Source organism: Lissotriton helveticus, chromosome 5_1 (assembly GCF_964261635.1).
Source record: "Lissotriton helveticus chromosome 5_1, aLisHel1.1, whole genome shotgun sequence".
Taxonomy (NCBI): Eukaryota; Metazoa; Chordata; class Amphibia; order Caudata; family Salamandridae; genus Lissotriton; species Lissotriton helveticus.
In genome coordinates this window covers 855,427,307-855,439,913 of record NC_136065.1, presented here as the reverse complement: position 1 = coordinate 855,439,913, position 12,607 = coordinate 855,427,307, and the positions used below count along the sequence as shown (strand labels likewise).

Below are 12,607 nucleotides of genomic sequence, written 5' to 3'. Positions count from 1 at the left end.
GGGTAAAAATTAATATTCCCACTCCAGAGAGTGCAACAGTAGGGAAAGCGTTGGATAGCGGGAGGGTAAAAAATACTATTTCCACTCCAGTGAGTGCAACAGTAGGGAAAGCGTTGGATAGCGTAGGGGTAAAAAATACTATTCCCACTCCAGAGAGTGCAACAGTAGGGAAAGCGTTGGATAGCGTAGGGGTAAAAATTACTATTCCCACTCCAGAGAGTGCAACAGTAGGGAAAGCGTTGGATGTTGGAAGGGTAAAAATTACTATTTCCACTCCAGAGAGTGCAACAGTAGGGAAAGCGTTGGATAGCGTAGGGGTAAAAAATACTATTCCCACTCCAGAGAGTGCAACAGTAGGAAAAGCGTTGGATAGCAGGAGGGTGAAAATTACTATTCCCACTCCAGTGAGTTTAACAGTAGGGAAAGTAATGATTTAATTTATTATTAAAAATAAATTAAATATCAATACCAATAAAACATTAATTGAAATTAATAACCAATTTAATATTATGTAATAATTAATTAGAAAGACAACTACATATTAGTTATTAAAAATTAATAACCTATTCATAATTATTTACCAACTAATTAATTTTCAATAACAAAAACTAATTAATAATAAAAATTAATACCAATTAAAAATGAACAGTAAATTAATTATCAATACACAAAAAGTATTTTTAATATGTAATTAATTACAATTACATTACTTCCCACCCTATTCCCCTTTAAACCCACATCCCTCTACAGAAAATACATTAATACAATTATCATAATTATCAAATATTTAATTAATACAAAATATTTACCAATAAAAATTAATTGCCAATTAATAGAAATTATTTACCAATTAAAAATTAATTAACAATACATTTAAAATCAATACTAATAAATGAAAAAAAATATTTACGTAATTACAATTAAATTACTTCCCACCCTATTCCCCTATAAACCCACAACCCACTACAGAAAATTAATTTTGAAAATTAACATAATTAACAATTAATCAATTAATACAAATTAATTGGCAATTAATAAAAATGAATTACCAATTAAAACATAACAATGAATTCAAAATAAATACCAATAAATAAATATAAATATTTAATTAATTACAATTAAATTACTTCCCACCCTATTCCCCTATAAACCCACAACCCGCTACAGAACTAGAAAGCAAAATTTAATTAAAAATTATTGATAATTGCAATAAATTAATATTTAATTTAATATAATTAAATTACTTCCCACCCTATTCCCCTATAAACCCACAACCCGCTACAGAAATAAATTACGCAAAAATTAAATAACATAAAATTCATTACTTAAAATTCATTAAACGTACATTACAAAAATTAATATACACTTTTCACACGTATACTAACATACAAAACACTTTAAAAAAATTGATATTTAAAAATCGATATATTTAATTCCTATATTGTATACTTCGATATTTTGACTTCTATATTTTGAAAATCGATATTACTTACCTTAAATTCGATATTTTTAACCACTATATTGTGTCCATTCGATATTTTGTCCATTCTATATCTTTACTTCGATATTATGTCCATTCTATATTTTGGAATCGATATTATGACTGTTTACCGATTTTGGCTGTACAATAGAATCTGTTTTAAAATAATGAGACAATTATTTAAAATGCCATTTTTAAATTTTCATCGCTAAATGTTGCCCAAATTAACAAATCAAAGTTGGGAACATCCTAATATGTAGTGAGAGAACAGAGTAAATAAAATAACGAAGCTGCACAGCCCTGTCTCCTATGTCTATTGTTGGTTGTACACATGATTAAATCACAAGTGCACTCGTCACTTTAAAAATGGAATGTAAAAATGTTACCATGTCATGTGATCAAGGTTTGTCAGAGCCGAAAAGCGTAATGGCGACAAAGCAATAAAGATTTTACAAACACAGAAGTGTGGTCCGTAGCCGTTTTTGGTGAAAAATACCTGGAATCGACGAAGTTAGTGATATATATATATACAGCGTATGAGGAAAAGATCAAACAGCACAAACACAACAAATTCAATAGGGACGCTCATGATTATGAGCAAGGTAAAGTTCTTACTTTTGCACGGAAGTTCGATGCACCACGCAGAGCGCTTAGAACCAGCACGAATAAAAGAATCGTCGAACAGAGAAAAACCTCAGAGTCTTATCTAACTACTGATAATGAGCACTCTGGGGTAGACAGTACTGCCCCACGAGTACAACTGTTAGCTAAATCCCATTTTCACAAGGAGTTCCAACTTATGAGGCAAATATGGCAAAGAGGAGGCAGAGGCAAACCCCCAGAAAGAAGACAAGAAAAACGCGACACGGGGACTTCTGCAAATACAAACCAAGGTGTGGCCTCACAAACACGCAGCAAGAGGGGGACAAGAAAATAGACATGTGGAGGACTTAACAATTATCAATTTGACACCTTGGAAATTGACGAAAATAGAGGCAGCAACATTGAAAAAGGGATTGACCTTTTGCCCTACTCAGAATTTTGAATTTACACAAACAGGAATAGATCTATACTTCTTTACTTGCAAAATGAAATTGTATACATTCTTCAAAATTAAAGGTGTACAAAATCAAGATTACAATACACTTACTTAGTATATGGTTCGTGAGGCCCCTAGGGCAGAATTGTATTTGTGCAACTTATAGTATGCTTATTGAGTAACTTGTGATGTATCTCGAACTCTGACCTCATAAAGAGTGCAGAGGGGTTGTGTTAGTAATAAATACATATATATTTGATATATACCTTGTTTGGTGTCCTTTCATTTGGTATTCAAGGGATTATATATGGTAAAACAGCTGGCTTCATATGATCTCTGAAGTTTTAGCCTAAGACTGCTTTGTCCATGCTACCACTAGGATAGCTGGCCTATAAGGTTGACTTTACAACCATCACCATAAGGGTTGTTTGGACTGGTGCAGGGTGCCTACTAGAATAGTGTACATCATATACCAGGCCAACTTCTCACAGTGATGATATAATTACATTGCAAGTATTGGCAAGTCAATCGGATGTCAATCTTAAATGAAACAGGTCACCATATATGCAATATTGAAAGCTTTGGGATTGTTAAAAAAAATGCAAAAACGAACTTTAGACCAAAATCGGTCTTTTTACCCAATACACAATTTGATACGAACAATGTTTTTGAAGAAGCGGCAAAGAAGGATTTACTACAAATGAGACAAAAAAATCTGTGAAATCTAGAAGCTCTAATGCTACTCTGACCATTGAACAGAAAGGAGCCTTTGAACGTATACCGAAAGATCAAAACATAATTTACAAACCCACGGACGAAGGGAACATTGTGCTCATGACATAAACATTTTATTGTAAAGAGGCATTAGGACAACTTTCAGATTCCACTTGCTATAAAAAAAACTCACAAAGGAAGACTACAACATCAGCTTTAAGGAATATCATGAAATGATTGAGAAATGGTTGAATAAGGGAATTATGGATATAAATGAATTTACATTTTTGAATTGTCCGCATCCAGTGACACCTACATTCTATAATTTCCCTAAGATTCATAAGAACTGCATAACACCACCTGGTCGGCCAATCATTTCATCCAAAGGCAGTCTGGGTGAATCCATGTCCCAATATATTGATTTCTTTCTTGTTGATTTTGTAAGAACATTACCATGATATATCCGTGATACAAAAGACTTTATCAGGATAATTTCAAATGTTACTTAGGAGTCTGATATGCACATGATAATGTTGGATGTAACCAGCCTCTACATTTGTATAAATCATGACAATGGTATTAAGGCTGTTAGGTATTTCTGAAAGGAAGATCTTTAACATTCACAAAGCACAATGAAATGTTAATTGATTTTCTTAGGTTCTGCCTGACCAACAACATCTTTTTATTTCAGAAACAGCACTATAGACAGGCCGAAAGGATGGTGACGGGCACCTTCTTAGCCCCCAGCTAAGCGAACTTGTTTGTAGGCTGGTGGGAGAAGCAGGTGGCCTGGGAAAAAGATAAAAACCAATGTATAGCATCCATCATTGGTTGGTATAGGTACATCGATGACCTGTTTATTCTTTTGAAGGGCCCACAAAGTGAGGCAGAAATGTACATAAAGGCTCTAAATGTAAACACAGTGAATGTACATTTTTGGGGAAACATCAGTTCCACAGAGGTAACATTTTTGGACTTGAAGGTCTTCATTAAAGATGGGCAAATCTGTACCTCCTTGTTTAGAAAAGACACAGCAGAGAATTAAATTCCTGAGGCAAGTAGCAGTCACCAGTCACCCTAAACCCTTAAAAAACAGTATCCCATATGGGGAACTGTTACAACTGAAAAGGAATTGTTCCAGAGAAAGGGATTTTGCAATAGCAGCAAATGATGCAATTGAAACATTTAAAATACGTGGCTATTCCACACAAGTGCTACAGAAAGCGCTTGATAGAGTAAATACATTTCCTAGACACTGTCTTCTCACAGATAAGCAACAGCAAGGTGATGAACAGGTAAACACATTTAGATTCATCACTACTTTTTCCAAAAACTCAGAAAGATTGCAACATGTTCTGACACGTAATTGGCACATCCTTAAATCCGATCTTGGGATTGGGAATATTGTGCCGAATCATCCTCAAATAATATATAGACACTGTCGCTCTCTGAAAGATTCACTAGTACAAAGTCATCTGGAATCAATTCCTTTTAACCAAAGAATGAGTAATGTAACTGGATTTTTTTCCTGCTCTAAATGTAAAGCCTGCAGGAATAGTGTAAAAACCCTTATGTATAAAATCCCAGGAATGGCATGCCCTAGAACAATCAACATGTTTTTAACATGCAATACACCATTCTGTGTCTACTGCCTCGTTTGTTCCTGCAATTTGCAGTACATAGGTAGCACTATACACCCAACAAAATGCAGGATATTGGAACATGCAAGGGCTCAGGTGCACCACCACTCAATACATAGGGAGATAACGTATTCAATCTATTCCCAAACAGCCAAGGTATTCCAACATTTCATTTATTCAGTATCAAAAAGATTTGTAAAAACAAGATCATAAACATCAGTTCTTGACAATGGCACAGTCGACGCGTTTCTTCCTTGAAAAGGACTTCTTCAGGGCTGAAAATGCCAAACACAAAAAATACATATAAATACACATAACTAAACACAATCACAAAATACATGTAATAAACTTAATACAAAAATGTAAAAATTATCAATAAACTAAGGACTAAGATTAAAGTCCAAGTGGAGAATCCAATACATAATTATAAATACATTAAAGTCATGTATTGTAGAAGACAGACTTCCTGTGGTTTAGTCAGAATAACATTACATTTCCCAAACCTAACACCATAAAACCATTTGGACATTCCCATGTCAATTCATATATAATAAGTAATTTCAAACAGAGAGAAGCTTGCATGATCTAATCTAATAAAATAAAAAAAAGGAAGAATAGAAAGAAAAAAGGAGGAGGTGATAAAACCAACCACCGTCAATGACACATATGTTCATACTGCAGTCAACCCAAGAAACCTTGCTAACCATTTTACACACACACACACACACACAGACACACACACATAGATATATTGTTGGACATAATTTGACATACTCTGAATTTTTGGTGTGAAGCTCACTCCTCAGCAACTTTGTGTGTTCTTGAGCAATGTGCTTTGATAGCATGCTTGTGCCCCTGCAACACATGGGTTGTGCTACACTATAGGGGTGTGGAGCAGCGCTGGAAGTAGGTATAGGGACATCCGTAATCTGTGGCATACCACCCAATCTCATTTCATCATAACATACTGAAGTTAATTACTTCTGGTCTCCGGCTAAGAATCTGTGTAACCATTTCAATACTAATGAGCTCACCTAACATTCGGCAAGCAGGCCATCACACAGTTAAAAAGAAGAGGGTGGAAAAAAAGCAACAAAGAAGTCTTGCAAGAAAGATATGTCTACCTCTACTGATGGCTTAGTAGGCGACATTAAGAAATTACCAGCACCATAATTATTTGGTTCTTTGCACACCTCCTTATCCCATTCACATTCTCTATCACCCAAGCACACTAAGATCATGAACTATCTAATTTCAGATAACTCCAGTTCTAACAATGGGTCTAGGGTTCTGCTTAACACGTTCTCTGTTCTCCAGCTGGCAACTGTCTTGTATCCCTAAGTGATGAATGAGGAACTGCCTCTCCTTGCATTCATGGTGCTACTGGCAACCCGGGCATGCATCGCACAATGCTAACTATTTCTGCACAGGTTCATACTACAGACTTTCAGGAGGGGAATCTATCATTTTTGGAGCCAGCCTGTGATCACTCTATTTATTTTATTAACGGAAGTAAACATTGTGGATATGGGTGAAGCCAACAGAAGCAATCTATCAGGGATCAGATGAAGTTTCAGCAGGAACAAAATGCAAGAAGCTGAAGAGCAGGTCTCCCCCTTCCCTGTATCACCAAGTATGCCCAATGTAGTCAAAACAAGACCAGTCAATGGAAGATGTGTGTGTCCCTGAAATAGAGAAAAAGAGTGAGACCCTGTAATGTTAAGAAAGTAGCAGGGTGTATGTAACATCGAGGTAAGTACCTATCTTCACTACCAATTTTACTCCTCTCTTCCACTATAATTCAAAAGAATTCCCTCAGGAACCAGAATAGTTCTATATCAAGTAGAAGAAATATAAAGACAGAGATAAGCCAGTGTATACATATCACTTATGCAATTAAGAGTATATGACAACTTTCCTACCCTTAAAACCCGTAGAAAACGAGAAAAAAAATAGTATAGCCCAAAAATAAATTTCTTATACATATAATCAAGGACGAGAATGATATATGTATTTTCAGATGTGCTTAACATAAAAAGTGCAAAAATATGCAGGCTAATATTATGGCTCCTTAACTGCAGGAAACTATCCACAGACTGCAATTACTCAGGCACAGCCTTCTTAAAATGCAAAAAAAGAATACAGATGCCCTTCAGGAAAAGCCAAGGGGACTTCAGTCAGATAAGTCTGTGCCTTTTTAAAGCATACAGATATACACAGCAGTGCAAGCGTGTTACCACCAGTAAGAGAGCCTTTGATTCTTTAGCGTATGTTTGTCTTTTCTTTTTTCCAAGGAAGAACAGAAACAGGAAATACCAGGATGTGAGTCACCAGCAAGCAGATCCTGGGGAATGTTTCAAACGAGTCCAGGAAAGATCCATGGGATGAAGGACGCTGACACCACTGCCCGCCGCCTAGATTGCGAGGCAACCAGAACGAGGAACTTCTTCGATGAATGCCGAGATGACCCAGAAGAGGTAAGTGCAACCTTGATGAGTAGGAGACACCAGCAGAATTAGAAGGCAAAGCTTTCCTTCCGTGTTCTCAGGTTGTTTTGTACTCATGTTGCTCCACCCCGCTGCAACTCGCTGGGGGAACAGAGCATTCCCAACAGTACACCCCCCAATAGTGCCCCCTACCGGTTTGGATATCCAGGGGTAGTGCCTCTGAAAAAGGCGCACCAAACAAGGAGCATGGACATGTCCCGCAGGTTCCCAGGTACGGTACTCAGGACCAAAGTCCTTTCAATGTACTAGATACTGTAGTCTACCCCACACCCTTCTGGAATCCACAATGGCTCCAACTTCATACTCAGGCTCATCTTCCAAAGTCACAGGAGCAGGATGTACTGGCAACACTGTACCCTGTACTACTAATTTCAGTAGAGACACGTGAAAAACAGGGTGTATTTTCATAGTAGAAAGGAGTTGAGTTTCATGGCCACAGGACTAAGCATGAGCGCAAAATCCGCTCCGATCGCGGATTTTGCGGATTTTCGGCAAATCCGCGATCCGCGAACTCTCGCGGATTTGCCGAAAATCCGCAATCCGCGATCGGAGCGGATTTTGCGGTCAAAAGTTCAAGCGCGCCTAATTAACGATGGCGCCGGCAAGCTGCCAGCGCCCATCCTGCAATAGTTACTTAATTAGCTTCAACAGGAAGCTCTAACAGATAAGATACAGCAGGGGCTCGAGCGCCTGCTTTATTTTAGCAGTTGGAGCTTCCTGTTGAAGCTAATTAAGTAACTTTTGCAGGATGGCGCTGGCAGCTTGCCGGCGCCATCGTCAATTACTTCAACAGTGGTGTCTTCTTGAATAAATATGAAGGGCAGGGTTCATTCGGGCACGACGGTCCTGGCACAAAAAAATAAACCTCAACAGGAAACACTTGCAAATATCAATAAAGCATGTGCCCTAGTTGAAGCTTAAATTCAGTGACTCATTCATCAGCCCAAAAATTAATCTGCTGCTCTGATCGGTCTCTGACCTTTTATACACACAAGAGGCATGCTCGCATGGACGCCCCGTCCGTTTGGCCCCGCCCACACACTCGAGGTGTGCACCGTCTTCCCGCCATTTACCCACTATGATGGACATTTCACTCAAGGGACCCCTGCGCACTTCGGCGCGATTGCATAGTGACACACACTTGGTCGCTGGAACTAGTTGAAGCGCAAATGCAGTGACTCATTCAGCAGCCCAAAAAAAAACGTGAGCGTTGGGAGGCTGGGCATCTTTGACTTTTACGAGCGCAACCCCCGTGCTGTTCCTGTGACCAGGGGCTTCTGTCTCTTAATCTGCTGCTCTGATCGGTCTCTGACCTTTTAGACACACAAGAGGCATGTGCGCTCGCGTGGAAGCCCCGTCCGTTTGGCCCCGCCCACACGCTCGAGGAAGCCCCGCCCCCAAATCCGCAAATCCGCTGAATCCGCGGATTTTGCGGATCCACGATCCGTGAATCCGCTGAATCCGCGAATCGTGGATCCGCAAAATCCGCCCATGCTTACACAGGACTGATTATCGTTAAAATCTTGTAGGGTCCTATGAAACGTGCTTTGAACTTTCTAGTTCTTTAGCCCTGATATGTTGAGTAGACAACCAAACCTTGTCCCCATTGGTGTATTCAGGACTAGGGCGGCAATGAAGATCTGCATTCTTTTTATACACTGCTTTGGCTTTTTCAAGATTCATTAACGCTGCCTTATGTATTTCATATTTCTGTTTGACAAACTCCAGTGCTGCAGGAGTTGGCGCTGACACAGTAGGGAGTGACAACAGAAAGCGTGGATGAAACCCATAAGAGCAGAAAAAATGGGAAGTATCTATAGAAGAATGTATGCTGATAGAGAATTCAGCTTTCGCTCCTGGGGAACTGTGACTTCTACCTGGGACCTTTGTGATACCTGACACTGTTCTTCTACCTTATATCCTAACCGGGACAAGGCATCTGCCTTTCTGTGTTTCCTCCTAGCTTGAAATTGTATGACAAAATCAAATTCTCTAAAACACAGAGTCAAATGTAATTGTCTCATAGACGCCGCCCTGGCTGATTTCAGAAATAGGAGATTTCTATGATCGGTAAGGACAGTAACTTTATGTAAAGCTCCCATTAATTATTGACACCGTTCTTCAAAAGCTCTTTTTATTGCTAGCCGTTCTTTATCTTCCAAAGAATAATTATGCTCAGTAGTATTACATTTGTGGGAGCAAAAAGCCACAGAATGCAAAACACCCTGTAGTTACAGCTCTTTGGGAGAAGACCCCTACTATCGCCATCTTTGAAGCATCGGCCTCTACTGTAAACAGTTGAAATGGGTCTGGGTCTTTAAGTACTGGGGCACGAGTGAAGACCACTTTGAGTTTGGAAAAAGCTGTCTCGGCTTCAGGAGACCAAAGAAAAAACACTCTTTCTTAAGTAGTTTTGCTATAGGCAAGGCCAGTGCTGAAAAGTCCTCAATGAACCGCCTATAAAAGTTTGCGAAACCTAGAAAACTCTGTACTTCCCTCACTGATCTAGGAGACTGCCATCGTTTTATTGCTGAGACCATTTGGGGATCCATACTCACTCCATAAGGAGATAGGATAAGGGGATTACCAAGTATTCACATAGTCCAAACTTGGTACAGAAGGTAGTCTTCTGTTTGTCCCACCTGCACCCTTACTAAATGATATGCTATTCGCACTTCGAGCTTAGTAAAGATTTTGGCATGTTTTACTTGATCTAGTAAGGATGGAATGAATGGTAACAGATACCTGTTTTTTGTAGTGTTCTCATTTAGGGCTCTATAGTCAATGCAGCACCGAAGACCCCCTTCCCGTTTTGGGAGAGGAGAGGAAACGGACTGAGAGGGTCAACATTTCATCTAGGTATTCTCTCGGGTATATGTTCTCTTTTTCTGTGAGAGCATAGATTCAACTGCACAGTTTCTGAGCTCTGGAGATTAAATCAATTCTACAATCATAAGGCCTATTTGGCGGACAAACAGTGGCCTGTTGTTTGTTGAACACTTCAGCTAAATCATGATAGCAAGAGGGTAACTCTGAACCCGTTGAATCCCAAGTTCCGGCTATGTTTGTTTGTCTTACTTTTTCATATATGCAATGATCGCTACAATAATCAGAACAAAATGTTATTGACTGCTTTCTCCAGTCGATAACAGTAGACTAGGCATAGAAAACCTAGTATGGCCGGGAATAGCAGAGACTGGATTATGTCAAAAGATAATGTTTCTGCATGTGAGTCATTAACACAAAGTCAATTCTCCAGTAGCATGTGTAATGGGACCAGACTTGATTGTACTGCCATCAATAGTTGTAACTTTTTCTTGGCGGTCTTAAAGACAAAAGGTATCTTCATTTGCTTGGCCCATTACAAGTCTAAGAAGTTTCCTGTGGCACCAGAATCCAACATAATCTGCTCCTTAATGGAGTGATTTACCTAGTGCAAACATGACAAAACAAACAAATGATATGAAGTTAGTACTGCATTGTTCTGAGCGGTGTGTTGGGAGACTATCAACCCTGATCCACCCAAAGCTCTTGTCCCCATAGGCTTCGGGCTTACTAGTTTCCCAATGCCTTATGTTTTTTAGGTTTAACAGGACAATCCCCTAGAAAATGGTCCTGCTTTCTAAAATACAAACGCAACTTCATTTCCCGATGACGTTGTCGCTCCTAGTCACTAAGGGGACCCCAGATACTACCTAGTTGCATAGGTTCTACGTCAGTCAACCCCTTCACTGCTAGGCCTTTTCCACCCCTGTGCTAAGCCTTTTTTTGGTTATTTGGGGTAGTTCACGCTTAGGCCCCTGTAACCTTTTAACCAGATAAGGGGGTCGATTCCGATCCGGTAAAAAGCGCTCCGAATCGTCGTACGGAGCATTTTTTTCCGTACGAATTGTACCCGTTACCGTCCCCGTACGAATGACGTAGTACGATCCACACCCGATGCAGCTATCCGTCCGAATCGTACCAGGGACCGTACGAATGAAATTCCTGTACGAATCGGCCTTGGAAGCCGCTATACGCGACGTTCATACGTTTCGCGGCTGCTTTCTACGACCCGGCAAGTACGATCCGTGTTGTGTACGCTCCGTACGACCCTTTTACTACGGGAGCTGGAAACTGTCGTACAGTCAGAGTTCGCCCCGAAACAGGTACGGAACGCCCCCCCCGGGTACGGCGCGTACCCCCCCATGATCGCAGGGGTACGTGCCGTACCCCTGCGATCATGGGGGTACGCGCCGTACACCCAGCGTACATGGGGTATGTGCCGTACCCCATGTACGCTGGGTATACGACACGTACCCCCCATGTACGCTGGGTGTACAACACGTACCCCCATGATCGCAGGGGTACGGCACGTACCCCTGCGATCATGGGGGGTACGGTGTGTAGGTGATCGTGCGCTTTTCCGTACGAATCGACGTGGACCATACGAATCGCGTCCGGGTCGCCCGATCGGGATCGGAATCGTCCGGTCGTACGGCGTCCGTACGAGTCGTACAGAAACGGCTCCGGATGCGAGTCGTACGGACGGTGATTTTACTGGATTGGAATCGACCCCAAGGTATCCACACCGAATTTGCATCCTTTTCTTCCAACATCATGGGGATTTTAAAGGTACCCGTAGCTTCTGGATTCTCCTGGAGGGGACCCAGAAATTAGCCAAAATACAGTAAATCTTTCTTTGTGTGGAAAAATTGGAAAAAAGGGCGACAGGTTTTTTCCCTGCAAATAGTATCAACAAAGGATTTATGGTCCCAGCTTTCAGGGACAAGAAGACTTTTGTCAGAAAACCAAAACCTTTTACACAGTTTTTGCATTTTACTGGGACATAGCCTATTTTTGCTATTTTTTGTGTTTTCAATCCCCTTCCAGTTAATGGTAAAAATGGGTACAAAAGCAATGATGGATCTTGGAAAGCTATACATTTCTTAAAGTAGCCAAAATCCTGAATTCAGCAGGGGGTCATTTGTGTAGATCCCTCAGGGTTTTCTTACAGATACCCATTTGCGCCAACATTTTCGCTGGTAACTTCTTCTAAGTATGACAAATGTTTAAAAGCAATATGCTGTTACATTTTCAGGACTGTTCTGGTTGTGGGTATATATAGGACTTGTAGGTACACCAAGAACCTAAGGAACCCAGAGCAAATAACTGAGCAGCGTTTTGCAATGTTTTTTTATTGTGTACTGGGTATATAGCAATTAATTTGAGAAAATGTAAACAGGGT

The 12,607-nt window shown here is 40.1% G+C and overlaps 1 long non-coding RNA gene across 1 annotated transcript in view; it reads left to right on the top strand.

Moving 5' to 3' along the window:
- LOC144753422 (uncharacterized) overlaps positions 1–12,607 on the top strand; it is a 489,542-nt gene that overhangs the window by 28,897 nt on the left and 448,038 nt on the right. Inside the window, exon 2 of the long non-coding RNA XR_013594353.1 lies at positions 7,168–7,350. This is a non-coding gene — a long non-coding RNA (uncharacterized LOC144753422). The remainder of the gene's footprint in view (positions 1–7,167; positions 7,351–12,607) is intronic.